The following is a 17,849-nucleotide window of genomic DNA, read 5'->3' as shown; positions in this document are numbered from 1 at the left end:
GAGCTGTCAGCTGGCTTGTTAGGAAGGGTTTCACAGCTTGTGCATGACATCTCTGCTCTGTGCTGTGTAATGGCTAACAACTGCTCCTCATCTGACACCTTGCATTAGGGATTCAGTAAATGAGTCACCTTAGTTTTTATGTCTACGTGAGTCCACAGTACCCAGATTTTTGAGGTGAGAAGAGAGATGAAATCAATAGCATCTCTGCACTCAAGCAGATTTACTATCAGAACAGAGTGGAAAAGGAATAGAAAGGGTGTAGAGAGGTGATTGCTGGCTGGAGATGGGTGGCGTGTGACACATGGCACTCCAGCTACCCAGGGCCAGGAGCTTAGCTTCTCTGAAGTGCACTGATACCTCTTCTGTGTGACCCTGCCAAAGGGACAAACACCCCAGGCCTCACCTCCAAATAGAACCCGAGGAGCTGTAATCCCCTGACTCTCTAGGCAGGAAAAAATCCAACCAAAAAGTCCCCAGCAGCAGCCCCCAGATCCACAGCAACTCCCAGGGAAGAAGGATCAGATTGGATCTTTTGGGCACTGAATTTGCAGAAGCAGCACTATGCTGCAGTGCAAGAAGCTCGGGGGCTGGTAATCATGATGTCTCATTCCTAATCAGCTATGCAAATCAGGACAATATCTGGGTGAAGTCTCAGAACTGTATTTGCCTAAACCACCAGCTTTCCACAAGATAAATATCACTCTGGAAGCCTGAGCACACTTGTGCTTCTCAAGAGAAGGTTCTATTTTCTCATTGCTAAATCCTGTTAGAAGAGATAGTCCTTACTTTTGGCCTTGGTTCATAAATATGTAGTAAAAGGTTGATGATATTTTCCAACATAAATCTAAAATTCGCTGGTGTTTCAGAGAAATTGGATTTCTCTGAAAAAAAAGATACCAAAAATTTCCCAAACTATGGAAACCTTTTCATAGATGCTTCAGAATGAAGCATTTATTTATAAAATATCTCTTTCTGAGACATCTATCCTTTTCTGAAAGGCTCGAAAAAGCTCACAAGTGCAGTAAAAAGTTATAATTTTCATATATATATATATTTTTAATCAAGATTACTGCAATGAAACCATTTTTTCCACCCATTTTTTCTAGCAGTCATCACTCAACCCTAGGACATGGTTGTAGTTTCTCCAAGTCATAAAAAGAGCTGAGCAAGGTAGCAAAGTAAAGCCACCTCTGTGAGTGAAATAAGCTGTGAGTAGAGCAGAGCAATGATATCAACCTTAAAAAGGCACTTGGGTTGTCCCACCTCAGTGCATTGCAGACTTGACACCACCTTGCATCCCCTGGCCTGGGCTGATGGTGGTGAGCAGCTGGGATGAGGCACTGCTGCAGCAGATGGCACCTCTACCTGTTTTATTTCAGAGTTCCTGGACCTGGAGGCTTCTTTTGGCCAGGGAGACAGTACAACTCAAGCAGCAGTGATGAGAGTGTTTCTCGGCTCAACAGCAGGGAGAAAAGCAAACACCTGCAAAGAGAACTCTACACCCATTGACAAAATATTCTTGCACAAACCAAATCAAGGTCCTGACAGATCAGATCCCCTGTGGGAGAACTGGAGCCACAGATGTGCCTGCAAACTCTTTGGAGAGATAATTGTATCCCATTTCCTTGCAACCAAGTACAATATTGCTGCAACCAATAATAATACTCAGAGAGTTTTTAATGGCACTCATGTTCACTTTAAGCATGAATCTGTCTTCACAACACCTCTGGAAGATAAAAGAAAGGTGGAGACAAAAGCTAGTGAGTTCGTGGTGGCCACCAAAGCAGCTTGCAGTATGGATGAAGGAGCTCAAGGCTGACGCTGCTGCTGAGCAGCCATGCTACCCTGTGCAATGGGTGGGATGAGGAGCAGACCCACCAAACAACTACACAACTAGTTTGCCACACAACCTCTTCTGTAAAGCAGGAAAAGTCTCCACCTACTCCAGTTCTAGAGATATGATGAATGAGTGCTTGCCATATTATTCTAAACTCAACTTTGTTCAAGATAACAGCTTCTTTGGAGGGTGCTTGCTTGTTTAACCATCTTGTATCTAGTACTTTTACACAGGTATATTAACCATGGATTAGCGGGAGACAGTAATCACCTAGAAACCTTTGGCTCAGCATATGTGGAGGACCCAAAGAAAAGGAGAACCTGAGGTTATCCATCACCCACTGCCCTCACAACCAGTTTCACCTTTACAGCCTACTCCTTGCCACTTCCACAGCAGCAGCAGCTGCCAAAGGATGAGCTCTAAAGCCTTAAACTTGTACAGATCTGTGCAATCAACAGGACAGGAAAAAAAAAACAGGTCAGTACCTTATTTCTGCAGAAGTACCTGAGACAGTGCAGACTTACAGGGATAACAGTGTTAAGCTCTTGCCAGTGTTAGAACTCAGAGGCAGCTGGCTAGTTGTTACCAGCCTGATTCCCTTTGTGCTGGTGTCCAACGTTTTACCCAACTGGTGCAAACTAACACGAGAGATCTCACATGCTATTTGAACAGAGGAGGCTCAAAAGTCAGCCCATTGAGCTGATGAAAAGCAAATGACCAAGTCAGTTTACTATCAATGAGCTCTATTAAGTGACTGCAATGCAGTTCATAGCCCTAGAGTAGTCACTGTCCCTCAATAATCTAATGGTAGTATTGACAAGGATCATTTGCACAGCTTCCCTTAAAGGTTACGACTATTTGTCGGGGACGTTCTGTGCACTGAACACACATACCTTTCCCATTTGGATCACAAACTCATTCATCCTCATCGCAGAGCCATAATCCACAGCAGCACCAGCTTCTCTCTGCACAAGGTCACTGCTGCAGTCAGGCACTGGGCATCCGCAATCACCTAAACATCTGCTGGGTATTAATAGGAGAGAGTGCAAATCAACCCTAAGGGCTGAAGGAGTGAAGAGGAATTGGTTGTTCGACAGCACTGCCGTGCCACCAAGTACCGGTTAATCTGCTCAAAGCCTGCCCAGCTGTTTCTAGTGGTCAGTAGACATATTCCCCTAACGATCTGGCCACATCGCAGAGTTGTAGTTTTATGTCCTTTATCATTAAATGGAACCACAGTTTCGTTTTACATCTATGTAAAAAAGAAAAAAAATCACTAGTCCCTCAGGCATCATGTCTGAGCTTTAATAAGCAGGAACAAGCCTCAGGATTTTAAATACATGGATCTTTCTGGCTAAAATGTCTACTTTTCAGCCTCATTCTTTTTCTGTTTTATGATGATGATCTGAATTGTCTAAACATCGCTGCCTCTAATTAGAGGGAGTCTCATGCCTTCAATACCAGCACTATCCACAAAATGGAGGAAAACCACAGCAACAAAACCCTCCTGATGCAGATGAGATGAGAGACAAGAAGAGCTAATGCAGACAGTGGGCACTTTACATACTGTCTGTACTCGCTCGTAAATACATAAATTACAGAAACACTATTTGAAGCATAGATTGATCCTCGTCTTTTAAAAATAGTGTAAACCACTAGGAAAATAAATAAATAAAGCTGTTGTTTTTGTACTTAACCTCTGCCTCACTTCACAGATACAGCTGGAAGCTCCAAAGAGGTGGGGGCCTCTACTCCAGACAAGCTCACTGCAAGGGAAGATCAAAGGATGAGGGCAGTCTTTTGGATGTAATCCCCAGCAAAGAGGGATGAGATTAGAAGAGAGGCAGTGAAAGAAGAGCTCACACCTCTGCCTCTCTCCAACACCTCTCCATTGCTCCATGCACTTCAGTGCACGAAATCCAGATGATTTGAGTAACTGAGGGAAAGAAGCTAGATTCCCCTTGTGCTTGGAGGTGTTCCCTGGAGGAGCTCAAAAGCCATTGTGTACTAGAACTTGCTCACCACTTCCCCAAAGCAGCTTTCACGTACCTGCACCTGCCAGGCTCTGGGATCTCTGGTTCCTTCTTCAGCTCCAGATCTATAGGTAACTTCTTGATGGAGATACCTCAGGTTTGTGGAGATGTGTTCACGTTTAGTGGTGAACTAATTGGAATTAATGTACAACTCCAGGGCCTTGTGGGTAGGCACACTGTTGGCACTAACCTGAGAGAAGAGGTTGCTTTTCATTCAAAACCATTATCTATATATGCATGAAAGAAGGTGACCTAGCCCTTTAGCACTGAGAAAGCACCTGCCTGGATTCACCTGACCTCTAGGGCTTTCCACCAACTTAACAGGTGAAAAGTACCGACTCCCCATCATAAGCTCAGTGCAGGGTCAGTTACCAGCTTCCTTCAGCTTTCAGTACAGAGGAAATCAAACTTGGGCAAACTTAGCAAGAGGGTCCCTTGGACATGGGGTTTGAAGACATCTCCTCTCCAAGGTAGGCCCAGATACTTCCTCTTGACTCCTTAGCCCTGGATTTCTTCTACCGTATAGCTCTCTTGTGCTTTGGGGTATTTCCTTGTCTCCTGCAGGGCATCCTGGGACACCATTCAGGAGACGTCCCTACACAAACAAACTGGTACATTATGTGCCCTTTAGAGGTATGTTTTAACTAGAAAAATTAAGTAAGCATTCAAAATTCAGAAGCAAAGAGTTGGCACTTGTTGAAAAATTCAACCTGGATTACCATGAGGAATTACACTATTATTATTCATTGTAGCATTGATAGTCTCAGTTTATCAAGGAGTGAAGTCTGTAGGGAGAAGCAACAGCTTTTCTTTGGCCAGTTGGAATAGGCAGAAACAAAAAAAAAATAAGAAGAGAAAAGGTAGATTTTCTCACCCACTGGACAAAAATAAACGCAAAATCCAAACTAAACTTGAGTCAGAATTAGTTCAATCTAATTATATTAGTTAATACATCCACTTGAGAGGAGTGTACAGTTTCTGCTGAGCAGAAAAGTTTGTTAGCTGGGAGCAAAAGAGGGAAAAGCAGATTAGGATCTGAAACACAGAGACTTCAACTAGCAGGCCAGAGTCTCTAGAGCTGTCTCTAGAGATCTGTCTCTCAGATCTGTCTCTAGAGCTGGCCCTGAATTCCTGTATTCATTTGACTGAAGGGTTTTGTGTGCCAACTAAAGCTGAAAGCATATTTTTAGCTATGATCTCTGCCTGTTAGGACAGACAAACTCTACAACAGCAGTATAACAACACTAGAGAGCCCTATTGGCTGGAAATAGCAAATTTCTCAGAGAAGAAAAACTTCCCTGCTTCTCCTGGACCTGCACACAGCTATAACTTCTGTGATACAAGCCTCTCCAAATATTCTGCACAGCCTCAGGGGACAAACCAGGTGCTGAAGGCTCTCCATTTGCATCAGGCACCAGCGATCCATTGTCACTTTTTCCTGACGTGTGCAGAAAAGTTATTATTTTCTCATTACTTCTCTTTGTTCTCTTCCGTATCACAATCAGCCTGCAAGATCCCGTCCAAGAGACAGACACATCCCCACAGAAAGGAAATCCACTCACACTGTGATACTCCAGTGGGAAGCAGTTATTGCTGATTCTGCTCCCATTGAGCAGTATATGGGAATAGCCATCAAGTTCAATAGAGCAGGACCACACAATTAAAGGAGAAAAGATTACTTCACTTTTCCATTTCCTTCTGCTAACACAGAAAAAGATTAAAAAGAAAAACCTTTCTACTCCCTATTCCCAGCATTTGCATAACTCAGTACTCTAATGATCAAAGCACGGACTTGTGACCCAATAGCTCTGGGGCCAGACCTTCACCCTGATCCAACAGCTAATCAAACTTTCACGGCCCGGTTGAGGACTCCCACCAAAAGAAGAGGTCTTCTGCTACCACAGACTGGAGCAGCTGCTGCAGTGGTATTCCCACTTCCCTCTACAGGGGAAGAGCAGAGGAAAGGACATATGACTTGCCCTTAATGGCAGCAAAATCTCTGCTCTGCGGCAGCGGTTTAGAAGCTTTTGGATATCTGGCATGCTCAGGACTGTGGAACTGCCTGTGTTGCCTTTAAGTACCAGAAATAAAAGTTGAGCAGAGCTGAGAATCCAGCTATTGGCTTGCAGTCACTTTACCAACCCACACCCTCTTCCTCCCCTGTAAAAAGTGGGTACTTGCCTGCTTACCTCACAGAGCATTTGAGCTGTTATTTTCAGGAACACAAACACATCCACATCCCTGTCCAAATATTCTCCCCTTAATCTTACAGCACATTTATAAGTTATTGCACAACAGAACTGCTAGGACTGCCAAGTCAAACTCTCCAAAGATAGGAAATTCAGATCTGAAGCTGGTCAGTCACGTGCTGTTTCATTTGGAATACAATTGGTGCCTCAGTTGGTGTACCTGGAAGGCACACGGCTATGCAGTGGATGCAGATGTTGTCAGTGGCAGGCTTCCCATGGAGACTGAGGGGAACAATGTGAGAGATTAGAGAAAGAGGAAGAATACTTTCATTGCTTAGAAAGGAATGCCATTTCAAGATACTGAGCATACTCTCTGAGTATATGCCAGAAGGACCCCTTCAGTGTTCTCAGACCTAGGCATGTGAGAAGGCTGCTCATTCACTGCCTGTTCCTAGTTTTCCACCCGTCAGACAGGGCTGGACTTTTCACAGTGGCTACGTTGTGCTGGCATAGATAAGCAAAATTAGGAGTGCTTCTGGCTGTTGATGAAGATGCCTGGACTTAACACTGTACTCTGTGAAAATCCAGGATTTACTGAAGTGGCATATACTAAGCACCACAGAGCTTACAGTTCAAGACCAAAGTATCTAAACCTGTTCATTCATTATCTGCAAAGGGCTGCAAAGCTGGCAGACAACAGGATACCAGAAGCAACTCTATTTTTTCTATTCATGCTGAAGCTGTTAAAATTCTCTGAATATTAAATGTCCAGTCCCACTTTTAGAGTTGACTTAAATGCGGTTTCCAAAAAATGTGCTGAATATTATTCATTTCACAGAGAATCAAAAGCTGGAGGCCCTTTGATGGGGTTGCTTGCATTTTTAAACCACACACACACGCTAGTTAGAAAATGTGGCAAGTATGGTTATATGTGTTTGTATCTCAGACAAAAATGCACAATACTAACACAAAATTTTAGGTGTTTCTAATTGTTCTTTAATATACTTCTAATGTCTTCAACCTGAAAATAGCATACACTTCACAGCTGTACATACTGGTTGAAGGAAGGTAAAAGTGAAGCACAGGGAGTTCAGTAATCAAAGATTGCTAGGATCTGTTGTCTACCTTCAGAAATTCAATTTCCATTGCATTCAATAAACAAGCAAGGAATAACTCTTCACCAGTGCTAAAGAAAAGAGTTTCAACAACTTCCTTGAGGAATGTTGGTGCAAGTCTAGCTGAACACCTAACTAACATTTGAGTTGGTGTTAGTGAGCTAAACTTGCAAGAGCCGATATCTAATGAACTCTGAATGAATCAGAAAACTTGCTTCTGGAAACAACGTACTTAAAGACAGCAGATACCTTTGAACAAAAGTCGTAATACAAGTTCACGTGTCAGAATACTTATTCAATGTTCAGGTGAGTGCCAGGCTTCCCACTGCCAAACTGGACTGCTGGTGGCCATAGATCACAACAGCCATGAGAGAGGAATTGCACATTCTGCAAGTTATGAAGCAGGTTTTACACCAGCTCAGCTCTGATTTGACTCTGCAAGTCATTTGGCAGTCAAATATCCAAAGAACAATGTATAATGCTGTAGCACCTAACTTTGGCACTAAGTGTCTCAGAGCAAGCAGATAACTTGGTACTAATTAGTAACTAGGCCTAAGCAGTTGAGTATAGTCATACCTGGACTCCTCTGGCTGTGCTCTTTGCTAGCTGGATGCAAGCCAGTTGTGGCACAGAGGCTGTTTAGCTGTGTTAGCATAGTGCTGTACCTGAGCAAAGCCATCCTGCCTTTCAGCTGGATGTATTGATTCAAGTGCAGAAATGCACTAATATCACACTGCTAGATCCCAGCTGGCTCTTCTAGCCAGCTCATACCCCAGGCAGGAGGGATATCTCTGTCAGCACTCATCTTCCTAGGCATGCTGAATTTAGGGAGCCACCTAAATTATCTCAGATGAGTCAAGGAAAGATGCAGAGTTTAAGCTCTTAAGAGAGGTAGGTTATGCCATGTCAGAGGAAATTATCTCCTACTAACAGTACTCTTGACCATGAACGTTCTTGTGGCATACAACAACTAAGACAGGCCTTTCCCACAAAACACTGCTAGAACATGATGCTCCCTCCTCACCCACTGCCTTTAATCCTGTAATCTAATGATTAAAGACTTCATGTGAGAAGTGGAAGAGCTCTTTTTTGCCAGAAGGCTTTTAACACCCAGCTTCTAATTTTCAGCAGCAATCTAGCAACAAAGCTATTCCAGTTGGTGTACAGAGGGCTCTTGGTCTCTCCTGTTACAACTGCTTCACTTTTCTCAAAATATTTAGCTATCTACTGGGGCAGAGTGAAAGAGAAAGTTACTGCATGGTTAAGTGGTTACACTCTCAGCTGCAGGTAGGGGCAGCTTAGGAATGTAAATATTTAGCCAAAGTTGAAAAACTTGAATGAGAGATTTGGAGAACATCTGTCCCAGAATATTCTGAAGTGGTGTAATTAGGCTTTCCTGGGAGACAAGCATACACTGGAGTTCCAGTCAGCAGGAAGGAGATTTGGATGTAAGTTTCTCACATCACAAGTGCTTCAGAAGGATGTGTGAGTCTTGGTGGTTAAAGAATCTGGATATGGCTTGCTGCTCCTGTACATGTGGGGAGAACTTTGGGAGGATTTCAGGGCAGGACCTGCTCGCTGAAGTGGATGTAGAGCATTTCTCTCGCCATCCCAAGGAGGGCCCAGCATGTGTTAAGGGCTTGCAAAACTTGGGGGACTGTCTGACACAGAGAGTCCTGCAGTGTCAGGTGAATGTCCTAGCTTCTTCTCCTCATCGGGGCTGCTGCCAACAGGCCCAGCACCCCTCAGCCATCCCCTTGCTCAGAGGCTTGCTGCTGCCCTGAATGCAAGTAACGTATGATAGACTTGGGGACCCCAAGCAGGGAGTGACTGCAGCAACCTGCAGGTGCAACCAAGACTGCTGGGATCCCCTTTCCTCCAGTAGGCCTGGGAGGCCTATGTGCATCCTGTACCAGACACCGGCTGCCAGCCTGAGGTCCTGCACTTAAGGATCCACCCACTTCCTCATGAGATCAGGGCAGTCTCCAAGCCTGTTTGCAGTGTTGGGTACATCTGACCTGAGCACTGCTATGCGGGAGATTGCTGCAGTAGCCCATAGCTGAAGGCAGCCCTTTGAGGGCCAAGCATCTGTGTACATGTTTACATTAAATAGCATTAGAAAAAGCACATTTGTCTGTCTTTCCCATGCTTTCTCTTGTCTGTCTAGACTGTGAGTTTGGAACTTTCCTTGCTCTGAACAGCAGTAGGAGACACAAGAGGAACCAAGAGCACCTCTCTAGTCTTGGTCCACTTCTTATCCCCCTGACACCTCTAGTGGGAATTTAGGATGCCTATGTTTTCTTTTATCCTCTGCCCAAATATTCTCACATGAGGTTAAATCTCTCTATGGAGCAAAAGATATTTATAGCTTGTTTTTCTTTATTTTCCCATGGTCGACCTTTACATTCATTTTAAGGGATAATGGTTTGTCATATAAAAGACTGTCATATCATTATTTTTGGTAGCATCTTCTACTGAGGTCCACAGGGCTTCTCCTTGCAGCAGCTGTTTGGAAGCCTTGCATTTAAGATGCTCCTCCTGCCACTCTGGAAGTTTTCATTTTGAGACTCTTGTTTTCAGGGACGTGAACAATTTGCAGGGGAACAAAAGAAACAGCCAGAAACAAAGCATTTGGCATTGACCCAGCCCTTCATTCATAATAAACCTTTTAAAAAAAGCAGAGGTGACTCAGCACAGGCACAATTCACAAACCAGAACGGCTTGCTTCCTTACCTCACAACTGCATCGGTAGGCACTTAATCACTGCAAATAACATAGTAGATATTTTACTTTTGAAAACATATACTACATTATATTCATCTCCTGAAATTGCTGCAACACACAGCCTCTCATCTAAAATAGCCCTGTCAGATATAATTGTCAAAAGTCATCAGATGAGGCTCACGTCATATAATTAGATGTATTATATTAGGCTGAACCAGTTGTTTTAATAGTAATGTCACAAAGTATGCTAACAAGACATTTTAAAACACAAATGACTTTCATGACCTTCTCGAGGCAGCAGCTCTGATTCTCTGGCACTTAGGGCAACAAGCTATTAAACCTGTCAGATAACTTGTTTGGGCCCTTTCTAAGCCCCGCTGTCCCAAACAAACCCAACAGCTCATCTCTCTATGCCCATGCGGCACGACTCAGCCCTGTGAGCAATGGGCTGGGGTCAGAGGCCAGAGCACTTGGTCTAAAGGCCAGGAAAAGGCTAAATTTTACGCTCAGGAGACAACATAATGAGCAAGGGCAGTGGCCTGATGGTGATGACTCACCACTTCCTGATGATATTCAGGTTTCTAAATAACAGAGTGGGTGTGGATGTCTGTTTTTTTTTTTTTTTTTATGTTGTTTTTTAAGTTAATGATCTAAAAAACATTCCTCTGCTCACCCCGTGATTTTGCTGGTTTCTTGCAAGTATGACATTAGAAATCAGTTTACGATGTCTTACATACCTCAGTTTCTCTAGCAACTGTGCCGTAATATCCATACTTAGAACTGAATTTACTACTGGAGGTAAAAATTAAGGTACCTAATTCTAGTTATATATTGCTGGGCTGTCTCCACACAGAGGACTCTTAGCACAATCAGCCATCTACTTTGGAATCCATTTTACCAGTACAAAGGTATTATTACTCTCCAAGTTCTTGAGGGTAATTATTTGAGTAAACAATCACACCCCTAACTGACCTAGTTAAACTGTTGGAAAAGCCAGGGGTAATTTCTAATGCAAATCAGTGCACCTGCATATGCAATGGCTCTGCTCTCTGGTGTTGGATAGAAGGTGTAGGCCCAGCAAGGCTCTGGCCTGAGGGCAAACCTGACAGCTGAAGTATGCTCAGGCTGTCCACAGGACTCTGCTGGAATTCATCCATAGACACTGCACAGGAAAAGTTTGGGGGACAGTCCTAAGTTTTTTAAGACTCCTTCAAAGCTGACTGTATTATCAAAATCTGCTAATCACTTACGTCTTGATAGCTAGACCCACAGCCAAGTGCACCATCACCATCTGCAGCTCATACTCATAGGCAGTAATACCATATAGGGCCAGAAGCATTCTATAGTTTTGCCTGGCTTCAGAGAGAAAATACTCTCTTCTAAAGACAATATTCCACCCTAAGTCATAAATTTTTTCATAATACATCCTGGCTTGCTACCCAGTATAAATCTGATTCATGTAACAACTGTTAAAATGACACAAAATTAGGATTGCCAGTCTCTCTGGAAATTCCAAGTCATCCTACTCTGCTTTTATAATCTCAGTAAGAAACTCTTACATTCCAGGCTGAAAATACGGGCACAGGATATGAAAGTAGAAGGATCCACAGTGAGTGAGCAGGAATGAGATCTCAGCCATACCAGTCAGCTGCTGCTGTCGCAGATGCTGTTGATGCTCATGGACTTAACGCATGGAACAAGGAGATCAGGGACATCCCTCCCCTGATGCAGATCCAGCCCTCTGTGACATGGAGGCTTTCACACTTTGGCAGTGGTCTATATTTGTTTGCTGCAGAAAGTCTAAGCTTCCCTTTTCCGTTTAATATCTTGGCGACCATTTATATCCTTTATCTCCACATCATTTGTTAACAATGAATTCTACATAATTATATGGTGCATGAAACAGAATTTCCTAGTGTTTATGTACATTTCACTCTTATTAAATAATTTTTGTGGGTGGCTCTGAATCTGTTGGACTAAGAAAACTGCAGACAATCTGCATAATTTTCTCTCTTATACCTCTAAAATCTCATAAACATTTGCAATATTCCATTCATGATACTTTATCTTTTCCAAGCTAAAGGATGGTAATCTGCTGTGGTTGTCTCGTAGCTATTAGTTTTTTACCTTTTCCCACTTCCACTCTATCATTTCTTGAACTGGAACAACCAGAACCCCTTCCCCTCTATGGAGTGGGTACACATATTCAGCCCTCTAGTACTGTGCTCAGTTTTGGGCTTCTCATTACAAGGAAGACACTGAGGACCTGGAGCATGTTCAGAGAAGGGTACTGAAGTGGTGAAGGGTCTGGAGCACAGGTCTTATGGTGAGTGGCTGAGGGAACTGAGTTGGTTTAGTTTGGAGAAGATGAGGGACAGGGGAGATCTTATCACTCCCTATGACTTCCTGAAAGGAGGCTGTGACAAGATGGGTGTCTCTCTCCTGGATAACAGTGATGGGACAAGAGGTAATGGCCTAAAGTTGTATCAGAGAGGGGTTCAGATTGGATATTAGGAATTCCTTCTCTGAAAGAGTGGTGATGCATTGGCACAGGCTGCGCAGGGAGGTGGTGGACCCACTGTCCCTAGAGGTATTTAAGAAAAGTGTAGATGTAGTACATCTGGACATGGTTTAGTGGACATGGTGGGTGTCGGTTGATGGTTGGACTGGATGATCTTTAGTGGTCTTTTCCAACCTTAATGATTCTATGATTCTATTTTTTTCTGAAAATTATCTATATTGTCTTCAAGATTTTTTGTCTGAATGGTAATAAGCAAAACAAAGCTCGTTATTATCCACTTGTAACTCAGGCTATTCTGGTCCTGGTTATCTCGATCCTAAACATCTGAGTATGATCTGGAAAAGTTTCACTTTGCTATTAATTTGCCCTTTCCTGATTATTCATGATGGCGTTTAACACAAAACCTAACATAAACTATATGAAAACCAAATCATTTAAAAATTGTTTCATTCATTTCAAAATTAATAACTAAGTTCAGAAATGATTCTTTCCAGGATTCTCAAGTGTCTCATAGTAGCACATTTCAACAATAATCCGCCTTGTGATTTTCTGAAACTTTATTTAGTTTGTGAAATGTATCTTGCCCAAACCATTGTGATTACAGTTCCGCAATAAACTTCACCTGTAGCACAGTGCTCATTGCTCTGTGGAATATGCAGGAGAGCAGCATGGCTCATCCCAAAAGGCAGACAGCTCCCTGGTAATCACAGGGACTTTCTTTTATGACTTCTGGCTGCAAGGCTTTGTTGTTTCAGGCCGGCTCTATTGTAAGCAAACTCACACTGTGTGTTTCTCACTCTAGGGCACAGGCAAACAAAAAAGCTGAAGTAAAACTTAAAAGACACAACGCCATGTAAAATAAAACCCACCCAAAAAGTTTTCACCGTCCCATGCAAACAGAAACCTTTTAATTCTCACATATTATGAGACATCTTACTCACCTAATTAACCCCCTGCCTTTCCAGGAGCAACCTGCCTGTGTGGAAAAAAAATATATCCTGACACTTCCTAATGTAAGGAAACGAAGTCTTTCACACGTGTAGGTTTAAAACTAGCATTCCTTCCTGAATTTAAGGGGAACTGTTTCATTCTCCAATAATATGAATGAACGAGAACCACAACAAAAGCTCTTACCCTGTGACAAGGCACTCCTGGTCCCTTTTAGCCTTGGCTGTGATCAGCAGCTCCTTCACCACCACAAATGGAGAACTGCCCTGTGTGCAGAGTAACCCAGAATCCCAGCCAGCATCCGTTAGAGAATTAACTGCACCTTTACCCCTTCCCCAGCCTTCACACTCCTCTGGATCTCTGCTCCTCAATTAAGCAAAAGTCTTAAACTTGCATTTATAACATAACGCCTCAACTGCATCTCCAACAACACTAAGTGCAGGGTAGCACATATTAAATATTTACTTTTTGATTATGAGAGACTGAAGGCATTTCAGGCAAGCTAACATCTCATCAGCTATGGGAGGGGCACTGGAATGGAATGGGGCCAGAAGACACTGCTACCTATGGCTGTGTGGAGCCTTTAACTGGTGTTTGTATCAGCTGGGGAGTTTTGTTGGTTTCCTCTTTTTAAATTGAAACTTAATATTAAATTTATATACAAGGGGTTGTAGAAAGTGGTTTGTAGCAACAAAAGCAACTTACTGCTGAATCAGTGTGAAAGGTAACTCATTTACTTCCAGACTATTCTCCCCATGCCAGTCAATGCTATTCTTTTTTCATGAAGAGTGACATTCTGGCCTTGATAAAATGAAGGCAAAATTTCCCTGTGGTTTTCTGACGCAGATTTCACCTTGCCCAGACCCAGGCAAGTGTTAGTGTTAGCCCTCAGATTAAAATCCAGGAGTTCCTGGCTCTCTGTAAAGCACACATTGTTGTTCTGCTCCTCTTCCCACAGCCATCCATCAGCTCTGGGCCCTGCATAAACTCCAAGTGTCCTTAAAGCTGCTTTTTTTGGAAGTAAACTTCTGCCTACTCACCCAGCCTCCCCATTTGGAGGAACTGAGCACCTTTAGCAGGTTTCTGACTAACTTTGGCAGCCTCTGTTGGAAACAACACAAGGGTTAGTCATCTGCCAAGGAGACATTAATCACTTTGCTGCTGCCTCTGCTAATGGGTAATGGCAAGATTTCAAGCGGTTGGCTCCCGCGGCAGCAGATCACGTGCCCGATCCACATCTCCTCCACTCTCCTTCCCAGCTCCCTCACCTTCCCTCCACTGGCAGCTCACCGCAGCTGATCAATACACCTGCTTTTCCCTCTTCCCTTCCTCCCAACAAGGATTCACAGTGATTAATGTGTTCTCTGGTTTCACCGCCATGGGACAGCCCCTTCTCAGAGTGGAGGCTGCCGTGTAGGATCACTCATAGCTGTCTCACTTATTCCCAGCACAATTCAAGGATTGGGAACTTATCAACCAAGTTAAACTGTATCAGAAACTACATCTCTAGTTGCGACTCACCTAGAAAACAGAGGTAAAATGCACTTGTTTGCGAGTTAAACAAGGTACTGGACATAGTTTGGATATCCAGAACTTTTAGGAAAAATATTTTATTTCTTTTTCAGAAAATGCTTTACCACTATAACCAAATGTGTCTCTGTTATATGTCATTACTTCTGACTGCTGGTTTGCATGTCTTTGTCAGATAGAGATCCTTTTTTTTTTTTCTAAAGGTTCTATGAGAGCATCTAGGAAAAAATCCAAGTAAAAGGATTCATAGTTCAGTATTAAAATTTATATGAACATAGAAAAGAAGTTTGAAACTCCTTGATATATATGCAACGTACAAAAAAAAAAAAAAAAAAAGTACCAGCGTTATGTATTTAGCATTCAAAAACTGTAATGTACCAGAACAGATGTTGCCTGTGTCATCTTAATTAAGTCTTGTGTGTTTCATACAACTGTTAGTCCTATAATCATTTTTTTCCCCCCAAAAAATGCTGCTGCTTTAAAATTATACGAAGTTAATCAACTCAGAAGTTGAATTAAAGGTGTATGAGAATGCTGAGTATAATTTACAGGATAATTTATGATTTCTTTTGCATACAAAATCAGGAAGTGCATAGCAAATATTTAACAAAATTGTTTTTGTGAAACTTTGGCTTTCCTTGAATAGGGAGATGGACTCACGAAGTTCAGCCTAACTCTGCCTCAACAGAAATGAAATAAAATGTCCTCTTTGCTTTCTGACCTGACCAAGGAACACGGTGCTAATGAAAAAGAGCATTTCCAAAAAATAACATTTTTGGATTAAGATTAAAATGTTTGGAACAAAATTAATGACATCACTATGAGACCTGGGGAGAAGGAATTCTCCAATGGCCTCAGCACCAGTGCTATGAGAATGGGCTTCCATGCTCTAAAAGTGTTTCCTCAATACCAAAGGAATTCTGCACTATACCTCAGTCTGCACAGGAAAACTGATCAGAGAATAGAAATTAGCTGTTGCCTCGGTTATTTAGCAGATGTAATTATGTGCAAACAGAGTTATATGCTTGGCATTATGGAAGTTCCAAGTTCACAGAGCTAAGAATTGTTATGCACAAAATCACCTGGAAGAGTAAATTTAAATAGAATAATATCAGTAATAACTTATGCTTAATAATAATAATGCTTAGAAAATTCCTGTTGAAAGAAGAAAATATTGGTGATAGGTGGACAGTTGGACTGGATGATCTTAGAGGTCTTTTCCAACTTTGGTGACGCTATGACTCTATGATTCTATAATTAAAATATTTTCATCAATAAATAGAGGACTATAAACACTATATATACAGTAACAAATTATCGTTATTAGAAAAAAAAAACAACAGAAAAGTGGGATTAAGATGCCAATCTGATTTAAAAAGAAGATAAAAACAACCATAGGAATATGGACAACTATCTAAAAGACTGAAATTGAGACCAGTGATTAAGTACCAGCAGTTTAGAACTGTAGAAAGGTCAGCAGCAGCAGAAGAAATACTCATTAGATCTAGGTGCATAAGTTAAAACACACAGAAATGAACTGATCCAGGTGACTCGTAGTCTAAGAGCCAGGAAAGGCCATTGGATCCTTAATGTCACTTTTCAGTGAAGCTGTAGTGAAGTTCCCATTACTTGGCAGAGAAGGGATGCTACCCTAATGACTGGAAGCCTAAGTAGCCCAGCCTGCTGCTCTGACAGAGATGCTGGGAGCACAGCAGAAGAGCAGATGAAAGATCTGGTTAATACAGAATTTAAGGTGAATAAAAGAAGTAATAGCCAACAACATGTTTATCAAAAGCACATCATATTAAACAATATTGATTGTTTTTAAAAATTAGAGGAGTTTTGTTGCTGAAGGCACCAGCACTGAAATAATAATCCTGAATTTCTCTAAGACATTTAGCTCTGAGTCACATAAGAAATGGGAGTGAAACCAAATCCAGCTTCACATACCTTAAGTGAGAAATAAATATAGGTCTTTGTTAGATTTTAAAAGATAACTGGAAATGGAGAGGCAGCAATATTTCTAATGAGTTTTCTCTGGGGCTAGGTCATAGCTTTATGCTATTTAATACTTCAGCAAAATGAAAGTCAAGTAAAATAATTTCAAAGAAATTATACAGGTTTTGGAAGAATATTGTATAACGAAGTGGTGAAATAACTGTTCCTCAGTAGAAGACTATGCAGACAAGTGTATGGATAAATAACTTCTGAAAGATAGTAAGTACCAAAGGAATAAGAATAATCAGTGGGCTAAAAAAGTGGCAGGGAGCATAAGTTCAGTGAAGAGCAGGTGTGAGGGAGTTTTAAAACACCTTCCTAGGATGAGAACCTCAGATCTTAACAGAACTGGAAGAGAGTGGTCAGTTTGCAAATCATCCCTCCGGGAACTTCTTCCAGGCCAAAGCGGGTGAAGGCATTAAATAGATGAAAGCAAGACAAAAATAATAATAATTATAATAAAATAATAATAACTCAGATGAGATCACTGCAGGAAACACAAAATAACTGCTTCAAACTTAGTACTTATTAAAAAAAATATATTTAAAAGTCCAACCCCCATAGAGGAAAGCATTCTGGAGAGAGTTCTGATGCTACGCTTGCTCTGATGTAGTGGTGCACCAGCAGGGTTCTGGCAGGTGCTGCTTGGAAAACCTAGTGACATTTGTACATGTTCAACACTCCCACAGGGAGACCCTGGCTCTGCAAATTCTCACTTGGCAAACAAATATTTTGCTTGAAGAATGCAAGACCTTTGAATGGTATAAAGAGGCACGTGGTTTGGGTAACAGAGAAGCATAACAGAGCATCTGAGTAGCTTTGGGAAGCACTGCTGGACTAAAGCTTAGAAAAAGTCAACTCTTTTCAAAAGAAATATCATCCCTCAGAGAAGAAAATGAAAAACAAAATAACACAGAAGTGTGCTGAGACTGACCACAGCAATAATGCTGCCAT

The 17,849-nt window shown here is 42.0% G+C and overlaps 1 long non-coding RNA gene across 2 annotated transcripts in view; it reads right to left on the bottom strand.

Annotated features, from left to right (window-relative positions):
• The window catches only part of LOC107053294, a 45,031-nt gene extending 31,291 nt beyond the window's left edge, over window positions 1-13,740 (bottom strand). For both annotated transcript variants that reach the window (XR_005859184.2, XR_006939078.1), the window contains exon 1: window positions 13,554-13,740. This is a non-coding gene — a long non-coding RNA (uncharacterized LOC107053294). The remainder of the gene's footprint in view (window positions 1-13,553) is intronic.
• Between the last annotated feature and the right edge of the window lie 4,109 nt (window positions 13,741-17,849).

This window comes from Gallus gallus, chromosome 4, assembly GCF_016699485.2.
Source record: "Gallus gallus isolate bGalGal1 chromosome 4, bGalGal1.mat.broiler.GRCg7b, whole genome shotgun sequence".
Classification (NCBI taxonomy): Eukaryota; Metazoa; Chordata; class Aves; order Galliformes; family Phasianidae; genus Gallus; species Gallus gallus.
This window is presented reverse-complemented; position numbering and strand designations above follow the sequence as displayed.